At 38.5% G+C, this 19,047-nt stretch overlaps 1 non-coding gene across 1 annotated transcript; it reads left to right on the forward strand.

Annotated features, from left to right (window-relative positions):
* The first annotated feature begins 2,943 nt into the window (after positions 1–2,943).
* On the forward strand, positions 2,944–3,075 carry LOC112427846 (small nucleolar RNA SNORA72). Its single transcript, XR_003019595.2, has one exon. It is a non-coding gene; the product is annotated as a small nucleolar RNA SNORA72 (small nucleolar RNA).
* The last annotated feature ends 15,972 nt before the right edge of the window (positions 3,076–19,047 follow it).

Here is a 19,047-nt window from a genome sequence, read left to right on the forward strand (position 1 = left end):
TACATGCTATATCTGAAAGTAAGAGAGTGGGATGGGTAGGGGTGGGTCATATCTACTCAAACACCTCACTGCTCAGGCACCAGGAAGCATAATCCCATTATGTGCTGGGAAAGAGTAAAGTTGGAAATATTTGGTGAACTAAATTATTATTAAAGATAAATATATATGTATTAATTTAACTAAGGAAGCAATTTGAGTAAGTTAGAGGTCATTTGAGGAGGCCTTATCTAAGGGAAATAGAGACTAGGGAAGGAACAGGAGATGGAGTGAGGAACTAATCGGGTGTACCAGGCATGAAAGAGCAGAATGATAGCAGATTTTCAGTCTGGATGATTATAGGAAGGGTGATGTCAATGAGAAGATAAGGTGAGTGGTGCTTGTCAGCGTGCAGCTGAGACATCTACATTTGACCTTACCTTTTGCTTGATAAGATCTACTATCTTCGCTTCAGGCCCTTTGCTCAGTATACTCTGCTTCTCCTTTGTGTTGAGTTACTGGAGATCCAGCTAGAAATCAGAATTGGTCCCTGCTCTGGGTGGATGGACAGATGCCATGGGTAAGGAACATATGCGGGAATTTTAGGGATATGTAAAGTGCTTTGTGTACATTACCTAATTTTTTAAATTATAATTTATGTTCTAGGGTACATGTGCACAACGTGCAGGTTTGTTACACATGTCCGTCAATGACAGACTGGATTAAGAAAATGTGGCACACATACACCATGGAATACTATGCAGTCATAAAAAGGATGAGTTGATGTCCTTTGTAGGGACATGGATGCAGCTGGAATACATTACCTGATTTAAATTTCAAAATATCTCATGAGTAAAATATGATTATGTTCCTTTTAAAGAAAAAGAATTATTAGACTATCTAGAATCCAGCTCTGCTATGTAATCTTGTGCCAGTTAGTTCACCCCTCTGAACCTTCGGTCTCTCCATTTTAAAAGGTGAATACTCCCTACACTGATGGTCATGGGGACTATGGTGTTGCGAAAGGGCCAGAGAGTCCACCAGCACACCGCCCTGACGTCCTCTCACCCTGCCAGGGCCTATGATCCAGAGAAAGGGGAGAGGGGCACCTAGCCCCACCCCTGGCCCTTGCAGTGAGATGATGTCATGCCCCTCAGTCTCCACACACTTGGGGCTGCCCTTGAGCCGTAGCCTACAGAGCAATGATTAGACCCTACTCCTGGCCCACACAGTGTACTGACGTCATGCCCTACTGGCTGCTGCTGCATGCTGATGATGACATCACCCTGTGGGTGTTCTCACCCCCGAGGACCCAGAATCTCATTTGCTAGAGGGAGAGGCAGGTGCCAAGAGCAGTGGGGCTTGTGTGGAGTCGATGTGACATCAGCCTCAGTGACCAATAGCTCTGGACAACTTATAGGGCCATATCTGAACCGTGACCTTGGGGGCACCTTGTCTGATGGTTGCACTGAGATTGCATGCAATAGGGATTGGTTATTTCTACAGAGCAATGTAGAGCCTGCCTCTCTGGAGGGGTAATGGAAGAACAACTTGACCTCTAATCTAAACTTTTAAAAAGAGTTGTTTACATGTGTTGTCTCTACTCATTTCCCATTCACTCCTCAACCCATTCCAACTGTTAAAGATTATTTCTAAAAGGTAAAATCAGAAATCTATGCAAATATGCAAACATAAAGTGAACATGTGTCAATTAACTCATTAATTAATAAAGGAACCAGTTGTCAATCTAAAATAAACAGCAGAGAGACCGACTCTCCAAAACAGAGTTAATTCAAGAATAGCAAGAAATTACAATTTGGGATGCGGGTTCTGTGTCAGGCCATAGGTGCATCCAAAGAGGTTTGGGTAAGAGCAGGCTTTTAAAAGAAAAAAGAATTACAGGTAACATGCTTTGAAACAAAGACCATTGGTTACCGGGGCTTGTTGCAGGAGTTGGCATTAGCTTATTGGTAGAGACAGCCATTGTTAGGCAAGTGTCCTTGTGCAAGTGGCTTATCTGGAATACTGCGATTTTGAGGAATTTCTTGCAATAATTCGTACTACCAACTTAGATGCCTGAGGGCTTCTACTCCATAGCCTCGTGGCTCCATTTCATTCGACTTGAAGTAAGTGACTTCATTTTGACACTGATAACTTCACACAGTAAGACATTATGACTGTCTCAAAGAACCTTAAGAAGTACATAAATAGGCAGTAGTATTCTGGAATGAATTTCTTCCCCCATCCTCTCTCTCATCCAATGGATGAAAAAGATCTTTTGACTCAGCTTCCAAATTGGATTAATCTTTTCTCCAGCTTCACAAACAGCATCTTACTCCGAGCGAAATCATCTGTGGATCCGACTATTGCCTTCCAGTTGGCCTCACCTTCTGCCCCCCAAATCTGTTTGCTAGAGTTTCCAAAGTGACCTTTTTTAAAAAAAGAAGAAAAAGAACAACAATAAACTAGATCATGTTGCTTCCCTTTGTAAAATCTTCCAGGGGCTTCTTTGCTTGGAGATTTAAATCCACACTTTTTGTGCTTGCTTACAAGGAAATATGTGATCTATCTGTGCCTCTTTTCGAATATCATGTACCAGTCTGCCTTCCCACAGTGCTCTAGGGCCTTCTGCTTAGAATGCTCTTCCTCCTGGATTTTCCACTGTGATCTCCTTTTCATTTTTAGATTTCAGCTTGCATATTGCCTTCTCAGGCCTTTCCAGACCCTGCATTCTAAACTGGCCACTCAATCATTCTTATTTAAAATGCTAAATATCAATCACTTTGATACAAAATGTGTGTATCGTCCCTCTCTCCACCCCCAATAAAAATGAAAGTGCATAAGTTCAGCAAGAAAAGCTCTGATTTACACTGTTCACCAATGTCTTCTCATCTAATAGGACACTTAATTGAGTTCAGCATGTTATCTTTTCATGAGTTGGGGTTTATCACTTAAATTAAGAAGTTATTATGAATATTCTCGCTATTCCGATTTTGTAATAATCAGGACAGGCTAAACATTCACAATATTAAGACCATGCATGTATCCCTAGACCTAGTTATTTCCCCAGGTCTGGTTTCATAAATGCTGGTGATAAAACAGGTCTGATATATTATATGATCATTTTGTGTGATCATATAATGGCTGTGATTCTAAGTTATCTTTGATCAACCTTAAGAAAAATGACAGTACAGCTAACATAGTAACTTTTGCAAAAAATCAGTGCTAATTTGCAGACTGTGGTCTAAAGAAGGGATAACCAAAGTAGAGAAATTTGATGGCACCACTTGCTATTAAATGAATTGTAAAAATTACTGTATATACAAATTTAAAAATAAAAAATAAGCAGCTAATTGTCATAACAAAAGGTCTAATTATTTAAAATAAGTACTACCTGAGATACATTTACAAACAATATTAGATTATTTTATGTGAAAAATACTTTGGATTAAAGAAAAAAGGTGTTAAAAATATTTTCTGTGCTTGATTTCCAAAGCATATTATTGAAGATGATCTTTTCAAGGATTCTAATAGTTATTTTTCTCTTTTAATTGCTTAGATCATAATCTATAAAGAGAATTTTAGGTTAATAATCCAATCTAAATTTCCAATCACTATTTAGCAGACATTTTTTGCTCCATCTCTGGCCAATCTCCATGTTAAATGAGAGAGGATTCCAAATAAGACCTGGTGAAGGTAACATTTGAGTTTCAGTATGAGTAGAGTGAAAATAGAAGTAGGTGAAAAGCAGAGAAACTGGTGCTTTAGGCAAAGGCGTGAATTCAGGTCTTGTTCTGGAGACAGAATATAAACGAGATTAGCTAGAAGGGTTGGTGGGAGCCAAAACATCAAAGGCCGTAAATTTGAGGAGTTAGGGTCTTACTCTGCATGGGAAGCCAACAGATTTTAGACTGAGTGTCATGGTCCTGTGTTGTTCATGTTGTCATGGATAAGATTGTGCAACATTAGCTAAGTAATGGACACAAATAGACCTCACATACTTAATCAAAATCAATAGGGGCCAGGCACTAGTGATTATGAACAAAAGGAGTTTCCAGTAGACCTTGGAATTACACATTAGAGCTAAAGGACATATAAAAAAGATTTATTCATTTATCTTTCAGTCGTTATTTAGAGGGCACTAACCATGAGTCAGGCACACAGGGAGACCTCCAAGCTATTTTCAGTATGCTGAAAGACCCAAAAGAAAATTGTCTATTTCCTCTCAACAGGCTGAGTAGGGTGATTAATATTTCTTGTTAGTTTGCTTTGGGTTGGAATTTACGGGAATTCACTATGGGAACACTGATAATCTCAGGCTGACCAGAAGCTCTGATAACAAAAGATAATAAAAAAGATGATAATTGGTATTTGGTTTTCTTAAAGAGAGAATGAACTGAAATTTAATGTAGTTTGCTAGGTAAAATTATTCAGAATGTGGAAAAGCCAATGCACGGAAGAATATTCAGGAGACAAAAGTAATGAAAATCAGATTCCCACCTTTACACAGTCTCTTTTATATAAATCCCAACCTGTTTCTCCTCCCCTAATTTCCATCTCAGTAATGGCCCCACAATTCTTTCAGCTACAAATCCCAGAAACTTGGGCATTCTTCTCAACTCCTGCCTCCATTTAGTTCTTCTATCAAATCACAAACCAAACTATTGACTCTACCTCTGAAACTTTTCTAGAATCTTACCTTCTTCTTTATTCACACTATTCTAGCCTCTGTTGGTGTCACAGGAGACACTCTTCCTTCACCACACTACGGCTTTTTCCTTTGTTTTGCAGAGTGGGTGGAATTCACAAACTAACTGTTGAGCAAACCAAGGTCTGTGTGACCTTGCCCAGAGAGATTAATTATACATAATGCAACAGGGAATAAAATATATCACAGTTGTCAAATTCTTCTGAGATATCCTCCTATGTCCAGAAGCTGTGCTAGCTAGTTATTGAGTTTTTATTAGAAAAGACGGAGGAATGTGTCCTTCAATGTCCTGAATGAGCTAGAAAGTTGTGATTGGGTACCATAATCTAATCTGCCTTAATTGAGATAAGCAAGGAATGATGGGTTATTACCACAGGGTCACCATTCCTGCCCAAGGAAGTTATCACTATGATCGGATTACCCCTCCTCTTGGGCAGTTGGGCTTGGTGTATGCATGCAGAAATGAAGGTGATAACTATTGCTTAGCATTGTCTTGGATAAATAATAAAAGTAAAGTTAAAAGCAATTTATCAAACCACTTTCAACTTATTCCATGTTCTGTAACTATTATCTCTTTGTACCTAGGAAAAGCAAAGTAAGACCTAGCCTAGTGAGGTACAAATTGCAATCACTTACCCAGCAGCCATTTTTCCCCTTTTCTCATCATATTTGGCACATACATACACTTTAGAAAATTTGTTATTTATTTTAAATTCAACTGGCAATCCTGTATGTTTTTGTCAACCTTAATATTCATAAACTCAATAGTCATATTCCTTCGTAGCATATACTTATACAAATATGTCCAGATTGGCAAAAAAATAACTTTTACAATGATGATTTTTCCTCTCTCTAGGATTCCTCTTCTCATAGTTTCAAATGAGTAATAAAAAGCCATATCAGCAGTATCAATTTGTTTTTTAAACAAATATAAACGATATACTGTGAACAAAGAATTAAGTATCCTGACTTGACAGTCAGAAAAATTTGTGCTAGACTTTGAAATGGCAAAAAAAGATTACTGAGTCTTCTGTCTTATGCATCCTTGTGGGGTATCTCCTCCTTCGATTTTATTTGAGCAACCTACAACTTTGTAGATGATAGAGTCTGCAGATGACTCTTGTCCATAATGTGCAAATGAATTCTATCCAGTGAAGGGACAACTGATTTTCTTCCATGCCCTGTGGAAAAAACCAGTTTTGCATCTATTTGTAAATTCATTTCAGCATTCCTTCTCTCTCTCTCTCTTTGAATTCACCTTTGAACCAGTCATATCTTTTACATGTTCTCTTGTTAATTAATAAATTAAATAAAATCTTTGACACATGTCCATTTTACATTTTTACGAGAATCATGATTTTACATTTAAAATATGTATTTTTAGCAATGCCTTTGGAATAATAAGTCAGTTCACTGACAGTTAGTGCTAGGATATATTTTCAATCATCTTAGGAGGCTTTTTATGTTTTTCTTAAAGCAATTCCAAAACAAATTATTTCTTACACATATTTTTGGTAATTTTTTCGCTAAGGAGAAATAAAATATAATGACTTACAAGATAAAATTTGAGGCACTATTGTCATAGGGAAACTTAGGAAAGGAACTGGAAGATAAGATTGAGGTAGAGGAAGAGAAAGAGAATAATAATGACTTTTAAAAGTAAAGTAAAGTAAACAAATGAACAAACAAACGAAACCCAAAGCCCTTGCGCCAAATCCTTACAGAGAGATGGATAATGCCTTAACATCTGGACCAATTAGTGACCTTACTCTTCAGCAGTTATTACCCAATATGAGGACCAATTCTTTGGGGGAAGGAAGAAGGATGGAAATGGAGACGAAAGCCTCCAACACTTCCCCTTAGAGGCCAACACACCCTTTCTGTTCAGTCTACCCACTTCCAGATATTCTCTCTTCAAAAGCACCCCATTCCCCTGCCATGAGCCCTGTCCTTTCAATGCTTTACTTGTATGTAGGGACTGTATGGAGAGATAATATGAGGAATATTTTAAGAAAAGCAAATAGAAGGGACAGTGCTTTTGGTGGTGAGTTGTTCTGGGCTGGGTTCTTTAGGAAGTGAGCAGCTGGAAGAAGAGGAATAACTACATGGGCATCTGGTATGGTAGATGTTTGGATCTCTCTGAATACTTAGAAAGACTTTAGCAGGTTCACAAGTGATGGCCCTTCAAGACTACACAGCAACAATTTTTCTCCCTACCTGCATACCCCAAGCTCCCCAGCTGCCCTATCAGGAGACTTCAAGAGCAGTATCAGGGGACAGAAGGTAAACACTATGCAAAGGTCCTGAGCCTCAGTGTGAAGAGGGTGCTGGGGACAAGTGGGGGTGGTGTGGGTACAGACTTATGATCTGACACCAGCAACAGTAGGCTCCTCGCTCCAAACTGAGGTTCACACTTGGTGAGGGCAGGGCCATTCCCCACCTCCTGGGCTACCCTAGTAACTCTCAGAGCCTTGAAACTCCCTGGCCCCTATATCTTCAATCCCCAGTGAAAGTTGTGGGTTCCAGAAGTACCTCTGGCCCTAAATGACTTTTTCATAGCTGCTGTCTTTTGTTTGTTTTCAGATGAAATAACTGTTGGCCAGGCACAGTGGCTCATGCTTGTAACCCTCGCTCTTTGAGAGGGCAAGGCAGGAGGATCACTTGAGCCCAGGAATTTGAGACCACCCTGGGCAAAGTAGTGCGACCTTGTCACTATTATTACCAAAAAATTAGTTGGGCATGGAGTATCGCTCAAGCCCAGACTTCAGTGGGCTGTGATTGTGCCACTACACTCCAGCCTGGGCAGCAGAGTGAGACCCTGTCTCAAAAATAATTGTAGTAATTTTTACTTATTAATACTTTATTCTATATTGCAATATATCTATTTCTAAATCTATAATCTCCAGTTCTCAAAACAAAATGTACAAGGCAGCTATTATTATAAATGGTCCAGTATAAATAGCTCATTAGAGGGAGGGTGGTTGCATTCTACAGAGCTCCAGGAGCCACAGAAGTGTCTGCTGCAAAGCTTTGGCTCTTCCCAGCGTCCCCTTGCCCCTACCTGCACCCTCTGAACGGGTTTTGTTCCAGTCTGCAGCAGAGGCTTCTATAGGAAGAGATACTGTCTTTGCCTGCCACATCTAAATGACCTTCCTGAGTCCTCGCCTAGGAAAAGGCAAAGTTTCAGACTTGTGCCAGGAAAATATTAAACCACAGTCTTGATGAATGTGGCCATAGCTGACTTGTTTATTAATTGCAATGCATTTTCTCACTAGTTAGTTTAGTGCAGGGACCATGTACAGCCAAGCCCTAGCAAAATGCTTGGCACAGAGAAGACATTTAGTAAATATTCGTTAGGGGAAATTAATGCATTGCATGCAATCTTTTATTTTGTTCACATTAGAAAACAAAAGCATGCAATTCTCTTTTAGCATTAATAAGTATTGGATTATTAATGATGGAACAAGCTGGAATGATGGAACAGCAGAGTGTTATTAAAGGCCAATATAATGAATTCCCTATATCCTCTAACAGATTCAGATACATATAGCTAGATTCCTTAGTACGATCATAAAATCTTGCAAGAGGGAGACGAACACAGGTTGCAATTATTTTAAAAATTATATAGTAGTACATGTTCGCAATAAAAATTTATACTACACAAGTGTATTGCAAAAGTAAGAGTCTCCTTCTACATCCCCCCTCCAATCCTATTTCCCTCTCTAGAAAAAAGTGCTGTTAATGACTCAGTATGTATCCATCAAATCTTTTGTGTATTTATAAATATGTATAGTGATTCTACATAAGTAGGATTATGATCTACATATTGCTCATGAGTTGATGTTTCATTAATCACCTTTCCACTTCAGTGTAGTTAAATTTGCTGGTTGCACAGTGTGGCTATCCCATAAGTTATTTAATTATTCCCTTACTGGTGGATTTTCAGGTACTTCCAATATTTCATTCGTATAACAATTGCTGCAATGAGCATTTATATGTGAGTATGTGTGCATGTCTCACATTTGCTTATATTTTTGTAGACTAGATCTCTAGAAATGACATCACTGAGTCAAATGATACGGGCATATAAAATTTTGACAGACACTACCAAGTAGATCTCTAAAAATTTTATATCTCCAAAAATCATGTGTCATGACTGATGATACATAATTAATGATTGATATAGATGATTGACATGTTCATCAACTGTATTTGGCAGTCCATTGCCTGCATTCTTACCGATACTGAATATTAGCAATGTTTTTCATTTTTCCCCGTTTTAAGTGTGAAAAAATTATATCTCATTGTTATTTTACTTTTTGTTTTCCTGAATACCAGTGAGGGTGGGCATCTTTTTGAAAGCTTCTTGGTCATTTATCTTTTACCATATGTGAATTACCTGTACATGTCCTCAGGAAGTAGAGATCGCTATCCTCCTGTGCAACCAACAGGGCTAAGACTGAGGCTGAGGGTATGAGAGCATGTGTAAATTGTTCGGGATTGTTTGCCTGACACCCATCCACTCTGGCTTCCAAAACCTGGAAGGTTTGGCTTAGCGATACTTCACATGACTGTTAAGAGTGCTTTAGTCAACAAATCCAGGCTGGGGAAAAGAAAGGACCTGCAAATTGAATTACTGCATATCTGAAAGCAATAAGGATTCCCATCACTGGAGGTAAGCAGGGTAGCACTAACATTTGATGCATTACTAAGGTTTTAACATAAGATTAATTGGGATTGGGTAAGATAGAGGGCAAGGTATTGAGACCAAACCTCTGTTTTTCTAAATCAGTATAGGGTCCTCATTAATCTTTAGGACTGTGGAGTGGGATGATCCCTTACAACCATATGGAAGGCCTTGGAAAAAGCAAATGATAGGTTTGTTAGTTAACTGCCAACCCAAGGGATGCTTTGAAAGCCAGAAAGTTTCTATGGCATCTCAAAAGTTGACTCATCTCCTGCAGACTGTGTTGAAAAGCAGCCTCAGATCTGATTATAAAGGTGTCAGTGCTACAAAGGAGACTAGATAGATGCACGGCCTCAGCAAAGCTCCTACATCAGAAGCAGGGTCCTGATAGGGGAAGAAAACAACCCTGAAACTGGGTATAAGGAACATATTGATGGATGATTCTGAGTTCTTAAATTTCAGATTTCCCCAAACCGTATTACCTGTCAGAAACAGTTCTTTCTCCTGGGAAAAGTCTTCCCTTGCCTGAAGAGTATACCACGGCTTTACATGAAGCACATGCCTCACAAGATGATGTGGATTCTCCTCAACGATTCCCCTCAAGAATCTTCCCCCTTCCCCTGCCCCTTATTTTACAGACTTATAACCAGAGTCAACTCAAAGCCAAGCCTTAGAGGTGAAATATAAGAAAGAATTATTCTTGGAATAAATGGCTTACATACCAAAGGAATTACAGAACTTTGCTAATATGCACAGAAAGAAATAAGGTAAAATATATGATTTCAGAGATGCTTTTCCAGTGGGAAAAGTGTACAACAGGCTGGAGAAGAGAAATTCATTGACGTAGGGATACTCACTCATGACTCAGGACTTAATGCCTGGGAGGGACCCTGGAATAATTAGTTCTAAGAGTTTTCTGTGGTGGCTTGTTGAACCCTGGACATGATGAAGGATGATAGTAAATTAAGTGGAGCTTCCAGAATTTCCTTGGCATGGTATTAAATTGGTTCTTGGTATAGGAAATATTAGGATGGATTTATTATGTAAGGCCTAAATCTGTGTTCTCCAAGAGGGCCAGCCACTCTCTGTACTGAGGTAATAAGGAATGCATTGATGAGAAGCCTCTGGTATTTATTGGAAAAGCTTGGTAATCGCTGTTTTCTGAAGGCTGGACATTCCCTGTTTCCTGTAGACAGTGAGAGAAGCTTTCATGCAATGGGACTCCCTGATGTCAGTGGGGATTTTGGGATTCCAGAATGGCAGCAGCTAGAAGACAGCACTTAAGCATTGAAGGCAAAATAGTGTAGTGTCTGCAGCAAAGCCAGAGTAGCAATCAGGGTGCCTCCATTTACAATACCTGTGGCAATGGATGAAAGATAGCATACATCTAGATGTGACATAGATGAGCACTCAACCAAGAGTTTGCTTGATTTTTTGGCATTAGCTTTATTATTTTTGTTAAAATGACACTTACAAACTGTAAGCAATCCTATGTATATAGAAAATTCCCCCCAAAAATAATATTCTCACCAGAGAATACCACCTTTACCATTTTGGTGACCATTCATCCAGATATCTGTCTATGCTTGTGTTCACAGTTTTATATGCATGAGATCTGGTTGTATGTGCTGTTTCTTTAACCTGCTTCTTTAGCTCAGTTTTCTGTAGGCATCCTTCCTTATCAATGACAATAGTAAAGAATTTTGACTATATAATGATAGTATGACATCATTTTTTGAGCCTTGACATTGGGCCAGATTGTCTCAGTTCAAATGCCAGGTTCACCAATTTCTAGCTTTGTGAAAATAAATTGAATTCCCTGCACCTCAGTTTCCTTACCTCTAAAATGGGTATAGTAGCCATACATAGTTACTTAAGACTCTTGTGAAGATTAAAGGAGAGTTAATACATTGATCAATGCCTGACAAATGTCACTTATTATTAGCCATTGCTTTACAATCTCCTAGTAGTAGAAATTTAACTTTTATTTTTAAAAAATTTACATAAACAATGTTTCAGTGAACATCTTTGCTCCTACATCTTCTTATATTTGTGATTATTTTCTTTTTTTTTTTTTTTTTTTTTTTTTTTTTTTGAGACGGAGTCTCGCTCTGCCGCCCAGGCTGGAGTACAGTGGCCGGATCTCAGCTCACTGCAAGCTCCGCCTCTCGGGTTCACGCCATTCTCCTGCCTCAGCCTCCCGAGTAGCTGGGACTACAGGCGCCCGCCACCTCGCCCGGTTAGTTTTTTGTATTTTTAGTAGAGACGGGGTTTCACCGTGTTAGCCAGGATGGTCTCGATCTCCTGACCTCGTGATCCGCCCGCCTCGGCCTCCCAAAGTGCTGGGATTACAGGCTTGAGCCACCGCGCCCGGCCTTATTTGTGATTATTTTCTTAAGAAAATTCCCGGAAATGAGATCTCCAAAGGAAAAGTCATGATCCTTTTTCCTGAATGATATCTTTTATATTTTTCAGAATTTAAAGTTTCTAGCATGTGAATTGTGTCCTCCCGGACTACACATGTAAATACGGATGTGTTCTATTATCTCTTTTTTATTATTAAATAGGAATTTGAGCTTGGGGGAGAGGTAAATTAGAAAACAAGGGCTCATATTGACATGTGGTGTTTTGCGATTCTTAAAATGCTTCTAATTCCATCCCCCGCACGTTTTGGCATGAATACAGAAGCACTGAATCTTGACCAGGGTATCATGTTTAGAACAAGTGAGTGAGATCAGTGACCTTGTGCTAATGACCATGATCCCTTGGAAAGTGTTTTCTGTAACATGATCAAGTAGCTTAATGGATGATATCTGAGTCTTGAGAAAAAATATTTCATTGATTCATCCCACTTTGGCATCCAGATGTAGCATTTAGATGCTTCCCAGTTCTCCTATCCATGACAATTGATCCTCATGGCAGTATTTGCCGGCTGGGTTCCTGTTCCATGGCGCCTTTCTCTGAGCCTGTGAACTACTGTTAATTTCCCTCTAGAGAAAGGAAGCTTCATTCTTTCCACTCCCTATATTCCATCTCTATGTTCTGCTCCTCTAAGGAAAGCTCTACCTCGACTCTCTGTCCTTTTCTTTAAAATTTGACTTAATCTTTTCCAAAAACATTTTTCCTAACTTAACTTCTTAGTGCCTCTCTCTGGACTAGATTTTCATGTAACAGCTCTGTTTTAGGGAGAAGCTCATCCATTCCTTTTCTTCGCATGTGTTCTAGTATATGGAGCCTGGGAGGTGGTAAAGTCAGGCATTGAAATTGATTAAAACTGGTCTTAATTCACATTTTTATGAATTCGTTCTTCATGCTTCCATTCAGTTTTTTACATGGGTGTCATTCATTTGCTTAGTTATTATGCAATTATTCGTGCATGAAATAGATACATAGTCTATGTGCCTGCATTCAGTTTTCATACAGTCATCTCAGTACCCATTCATTCATTCATGCTTTAATTCACTGGGTTATTTAACTCAATCATTCATACCCCATTGTCCATGACGTGCTTATTTCACATTGCATGCCTGTATCAAAACATCTCATGTACTCCATACTTACATGTACTTACTATGTACCCACAAAAATATAAAATAAAAATTAAAAAGGCATTAAAATAATTCAATCATTCATTTACATAGAATACATGTATTCAATTATTTATTCATTTGCTTCTTCTATATCAGTCAGGAAGCAAGAAACCAATGGCATACTCAAATTTAGATGATTTGAAGGGATTATTTACAAAGGCGTGAGCAGAACATAAGACCACAAGGATTAGTGTAGCACCCTATCAGCTGGGCACTATTACCACCTCTGGGTCTGAAAAAACAAGGGAAGGGATAACCTGAGGCCTCATACTGAGGGATGCAGTAGGCCCCTGATGGCCTGTATGGGAGGGAATCTGGGCATAAATATTATCATGTAATGCTCCTTCCTCTCCTGCTCATGCCTCCTCACCCCTAATATTGTCCGAATGGAACTGGAAGTCAGTGTGCAAGAGTGAGATAGAGGTGGTTCACACTGGTTAGCTTTCTGGGGCACAGAGCAAGAGAAACGGGAGTGGAAAGAGGATCTGGAGAAGCAGAGGAAAGATATTCACACACTCTCTGAGGTGCTGAAGCTGGGCAGCACTGTGTCTTTCTTTGTCTTTCCTACTAGTGGGAAAGAAACAGAATAAATTGTCAGGAAAATCCTGTCCAGGAAACTGTTTTCGTACCAGAAAGCCACATAGAATGGAAAGAGCCTGGCTATTCATGAATCTTTGGATTATACCCCTTTGGAAAAATCTTTTGGGTTCCTCTACTACCTCCATCCAAGAAGGGCACTCTCTTCTGTGACAATATTTTAACAACATACTGTGTCTGGATGACTGCACTACATACCATGAGGATACAGACTGTGTCTTACTTGTCTTACGTCCCCAGAGCTTAGCCAGGGCCTGGCACACAGTAAATGTGGCATGAAAGGATGAATGGATATATCAATGCTTGAATGAAAGGATGCTGAGTTTAGGGAGGTAATAGATTCTTGACTTTCTTTCACAGTCCCACAAGGTGGCAGCAATTACCATGGTCCAATTTCTATGTGTCGCATTTAGATATGCATCTTCATCAAAGGTCTTATGAATAGGATATGTCTGTTTTTAAAATTATTATATCAAGGATGGAATAATGCACTGAGGGAAAGATAGGAAAAAATTAAATATTTACTATCATGAGTATGTAGACATATAATAGACATGGCACTATAAATTTTACTTTAAAAGGGTTAATGCCTGGGTGATGGGGTGATCTGTGAAGCAAACCAACATGGCGCATTTACCTATGTGACAAACCTGCACATCCTGCACATGTACCCTGAAATTAAAATAAAAGTTGATAAAAAAAGAAAGCAGGATTTCAAGATTTGCACACCCATGTTCAGAGCAGTATTATTTGAAATAGCCAAGAGGTGGAAGTAATCCAAATGTCCTTCGATGATGACTGAAAAAAAAAAAATGTTATGTATGAAAAAAAAGCATTTACAAAACATGTGTTACTAAATTTGCAAAAGAAATAAAATTTTCCCTCTGTGAAAATGTTAGCTACATGAATTATATTTGCCTGTCTATGTTTTCTGCATAGTGTCTGTGTTATCTGCTTACCCAAAAATCACTCTCTGAGCTCTTCTTGTACACCTGGTCCTGTTTCTGGACTTCAAAGTTAAAAAATTTCACAGGTTCTGGTTTCTCAAGGAGCCTGCTTCTTTCCCCTCTTCTCTCCAGCCACTTCAGTCTTTGCAGAGACCATACATTGTGCTTCTTATACTGGGCTGTAAATTCTTGAATTCATCACTATTTCAGGCCACGTTAACTTCTGAAAAAGGGCATCATGTTTTTTAAAAAATTACTAAATTTTCTTTACAAGCTCAGGGATGATGGTGTCCCAGTGAAGTCAACAGTACTTTAATTTCATTGAAAGCACTTAAAATTCCTGTGTGTCTTAGAAATCAAGAGTATCATTTCTTTATTTAAAAAAATTGTTTTAACCTGCAGAAATCTTGCTTGGATTTTTATTACTTTTGCACTGTAGCAAAGATTGCCAAAACTTATCTTCAAAATTATCAGCAATTCTGGATTTAGCATAAATTTTACCTTCTAACTTTAAACAAAGCTATGTCCAAGAGATTAAGAAAAAGAATGCTAAGTAAAAGGAGACTTTTTTTTTTATGATCAAGAGGTCACTACAGAAGACCGATAAGAAGCTACATGGGTGATTGGCTGGACCATGAATGAATTCTTGAGTTAAGATATCTGTCTTAATAACAAATAAGAATAAGAAGGTCAAGAATACGAAGATAATAAAGAAATAAAACAAAACAAAAAAAAAAAACAAGGCCCACAACACAACTGCGTCAGTGTACATTAGCTCTTGGCAGTGGATCAAGTCTCTCAGATGTTGCTTCTCCCAAATCTCTCAGGTTTTTCTCAGCTGCTAAAGGAGAACTCACATTCATTCAACACCTGCTGAACCCCAGGAACCAAATCAGTCTTTTAAATATTGTATCACTTAAGCTGTACAATAGCTCTGTGTCAAAGTACAATTTTCAAAAAGTTAAAAACATGACTCTCACACAAAAATTGAATGAACATGTCAAAAATGTACTCAACTCATTGATGAATGAAGGAACTAGTAAACTGGCAAAGTTGGCACCCAAGGGCATTTGAGGAACAGGGGCTTATGTAGTATATCAGGAAAGGAATTTTTAAAAAAATACACCAAAGACTGTTAAAGTCCTACAGATAGTAAAATTATAACCTTCAGCATTATTTTTTCCTGCTGGACAGAAATCTACAAATTAACGTGTAACTTCATAAGGGGGCTCTGATCCAGTAGCAAATAGCAAAGTCCAACAAAATTTCATTCGCCTTGGAATCAAACAGTCCTTGAGCAGACCTGTTATATAATGACCCAGCATGACGCTAAAAAAAAAGTCATCCTTTTTGTTTCTTTTAATTTCTTGTTCTACCTCCAGCTTTTTGTCTCTAAGCTGAGAGCTCTGTGGGGTCCTGGGCTGGCTATGTCTGTCTGTTTCACCACTGTGAAAAACATCCAAACATGTAATGTGCAGTGACATGCAGTACATAAATATTTGTTTAGCTGAATTGAATTGAGTTGTATAGAAAGGTTAGTAACTTGCATAAAATCCAACAGTAGGAAAGTGGCCGATTCCCTGAGACTTCTTATAATCTCTCAGTAGGTAGGTCTATTAGTTTCCTAGGGCTGCTGTAATAAATTGTCACATACTAAGTACCTTAAAACAACAGAAATTCATTCCTTCACAGTTCCAGAGGATGAGAGTCTGAAATCAAGGTAGGGCCGTGATCCCTCTGAAGGTTCTAAAGAAGAATCTTTCCTTGCCTCTTCTAGTTTCAAGAATGCTAAGGTTGCCTGCAATCGTTGGTATTTGTGGCTTGTAGCTGCATCACTCCACTTTCTGCCTCAGTCTTTGCATGGCTGTCTTCCCTCTATGTGTGTGTATGTCTCTGCAAAGACCCTATTTCCAAATAAGGTCACATTCACAGTACTGGGGGTTAGGACTTGAACATATCTTTATAAGGGACCCAACTCAACAGGAGGCTTTGGAGTCAGAAGATCTTGGGCTTGAATTCCTTTAGACAATTTAGTCAGATGAGGATCTCTCAGCCTTGTCTGTATGCATACTTTCTGCTTCCCCAGGTACTGAGGAAAATTCCTGTTCTTAGCCAAATAAAATTCCAGGAGCCCGAGGCACTTATCATGGCTATTTTGCATCATGACCTTTTGATCTTATAGTTCTAGTTCTAATAACAAATCTCTTTCACATTCTCTGAAACAAATCCTTGCCTTTTGCCCGGGTTTTAGTAAGTGGATCTTTTTCTTTTCCCTGCCATGTCTGAGATTTTGGTACCTGCCCAGGAGGCCAGTTTTCCTGGGTCCTAGTCCATGCCCTGCTCTTGCCAGGGTACCTGGGTGCCATCAGTGCCAGTTGAGCAACATGAGTTACTGGAAAACAGGGAGACAGCAGATGTCCCCTCCGACTGGAAAAGAGAAAACTGGCTTGGGTTTTGCAGTTGGCCTGGAATTCACAAGGTGTGGTCAACAGATTTCGAAGCCAGGTGGCTGGCAGGGATCCCATCAAGATCTCAGGAAGCCTATTGGTTCCCAAGGATCCCAGAGAGGCCTTTTGGAACTTGGGGGAAGCAGCAGTTCTCAGCACTTGGTGGTTGTAGAGAGCCGTAATCTTACAGTTTTTCATTTAAAAAAACCTTCTAAATTAATTTTGAAAAATGAGGAGTCACGTCATACATTTTTAAGTTAGCATCTAAAGTTTTTCATCTTAAATTTAAATAATTATAAAATATAATTTTTGACATTTCATAATCTATTAACATTCTAAAATAAAAATGTTCCATCGCTCTTTTAAAAGTGTCCAGTGAAATCTAAATACTATTGTGATTATATCCACTATGACATCTTTATATTTTCATGAACAAGTTTTTTAAAAATGGTAGAATTTGTTGTATATTTCTTTATTCTTCTTTGAGCTCATATTTCATTTTAATTCTTCCACAAAATTTAACCCTCATGTAATACACATTTAAGCATGAAAGCATCTTATGTACTCTGTCCTATTTCTCTGTGAAAAAAGTTTAGAAAATCAAATTTTAAAACTGCCTTCTTCACCATAACCTAAGGTTCTGACGGTTAACAAATATTTCTTCGGGTTGAGTTACTATAACCATTATTAGTACACAATCAAAATGACATAAAGATAATAAATATTGATAAATAATTACTAAATATAAAATGTAAATTTTTATTGAAAATTCAATTCTTACTGAAATGACTGGCTTTTCCCTCTCCGTAATTAGTTTATGTATCTGTAAATGATGATTACTTATTGATGGAATGAAGTAGAGTTTTATGTTAATTCTATTACTCTTTTTCATTTTTATAGATAAAAGTTCTAAAACGCCTGGGCGCAATGGCTCACGCCTGTAATCCCAGCACTTTGGGAGTCTGAGGAGGGCAGATCACCTGAGGTTGGAAGTTTGAGACCAACCTGACCAACATGGAGAAACCCTATCTCCATAAAAATACAAAATTAGCCAGGCGTGGTGGCACATGCCTGTAATCCCAGCTACTTGGGAGGCTGAGGCAGGAGAATAGCTTGAACCTGGGAGGTGGAGGTTGCACTGAGCCAAGATCGTGCCATTGTACTCCAGCCTAGGCAACAAGAGCAAAACTCCATCTCAAAAAAAAAAAAACCAACAAAAACAACAACAACAAAAAAAAACAGTGCTAAAAAATATTAATCATATAAATAAATAGCAAAAATGAAAGGAGTTATGTAATAATGATGCAATTTAATCTTTTGAGCTCATTCTGAATTATATACCCAAAATAATGATATATAATTATTTAAATTCATTTATTATCTGGCAATTTAGCAAGGTCCTTCTTCAAAATTAATGAAAAAAATGAACTGGAAGCCACATGGCTTGGAAAATGATTTGCTGCCCACTCATCACAAGGCACTGACTTTCTCAAGTTTCTGGGAAATATAACAGAAAGGCTTTATCAAGACTTAACAAATTATTATTAGTTATACTTATTGCTTTCTTGCTTTGAGATATCTTGATTAACTCAATACACCCAACGAGGACTCAGAAAATTGAAATATTGTTTATTTCCTATGCCTTTGCCAAGGTGGTATATTTTATAAAATGATTTTATCTTATTACATTACTAAAACATATTTTCATTTAAATCTTAGAGCTGAAAATTTTCTTCATTCAGGTAGTGGAGGGGTCTACCTGGCAAACCAGTCATCTTTGTTAGTCCCATCAGCCCTAATCATGCTCACTATCCATCAGAAAAAGTCTGGCCTCATTTTTCAATTTAATTACATGTGTTAGGCATTTCAAAGATGAAGGGGTGGCCTGCCCCTCCACACCTGTGGGTGTTTCTCGTTAGGTGGAACGAGAGACTTGAGAAAAGAAATAAGACACAGAGACAAAGTATAGAGAAAGAAAAGCGGGGGCCCAGGGGACCGGCGCTCAGCTTACAGAGGACCCACGCCGGCACCGGCCTCTGAGTTCCCTTAGTATTTATAGATAATTATCTTTACCATCTTAAAGATAAGGGAGTGG

This window comes from Macaca nemestrina, chromosome 2 (assembly GCF_043159975.1).
Source record: "Macaca nemestrina isolate mMacNem1 chromosome 2, mMacNem.hap1, whole genome shotgun sequence".
Taxonomy (NCBI): domain Eukaryota; kingdom Metazoa; phylum Chordata; class Mammalia; order Primates; family Cercopithecidae; genus Macaca; species Macaca nemestrina.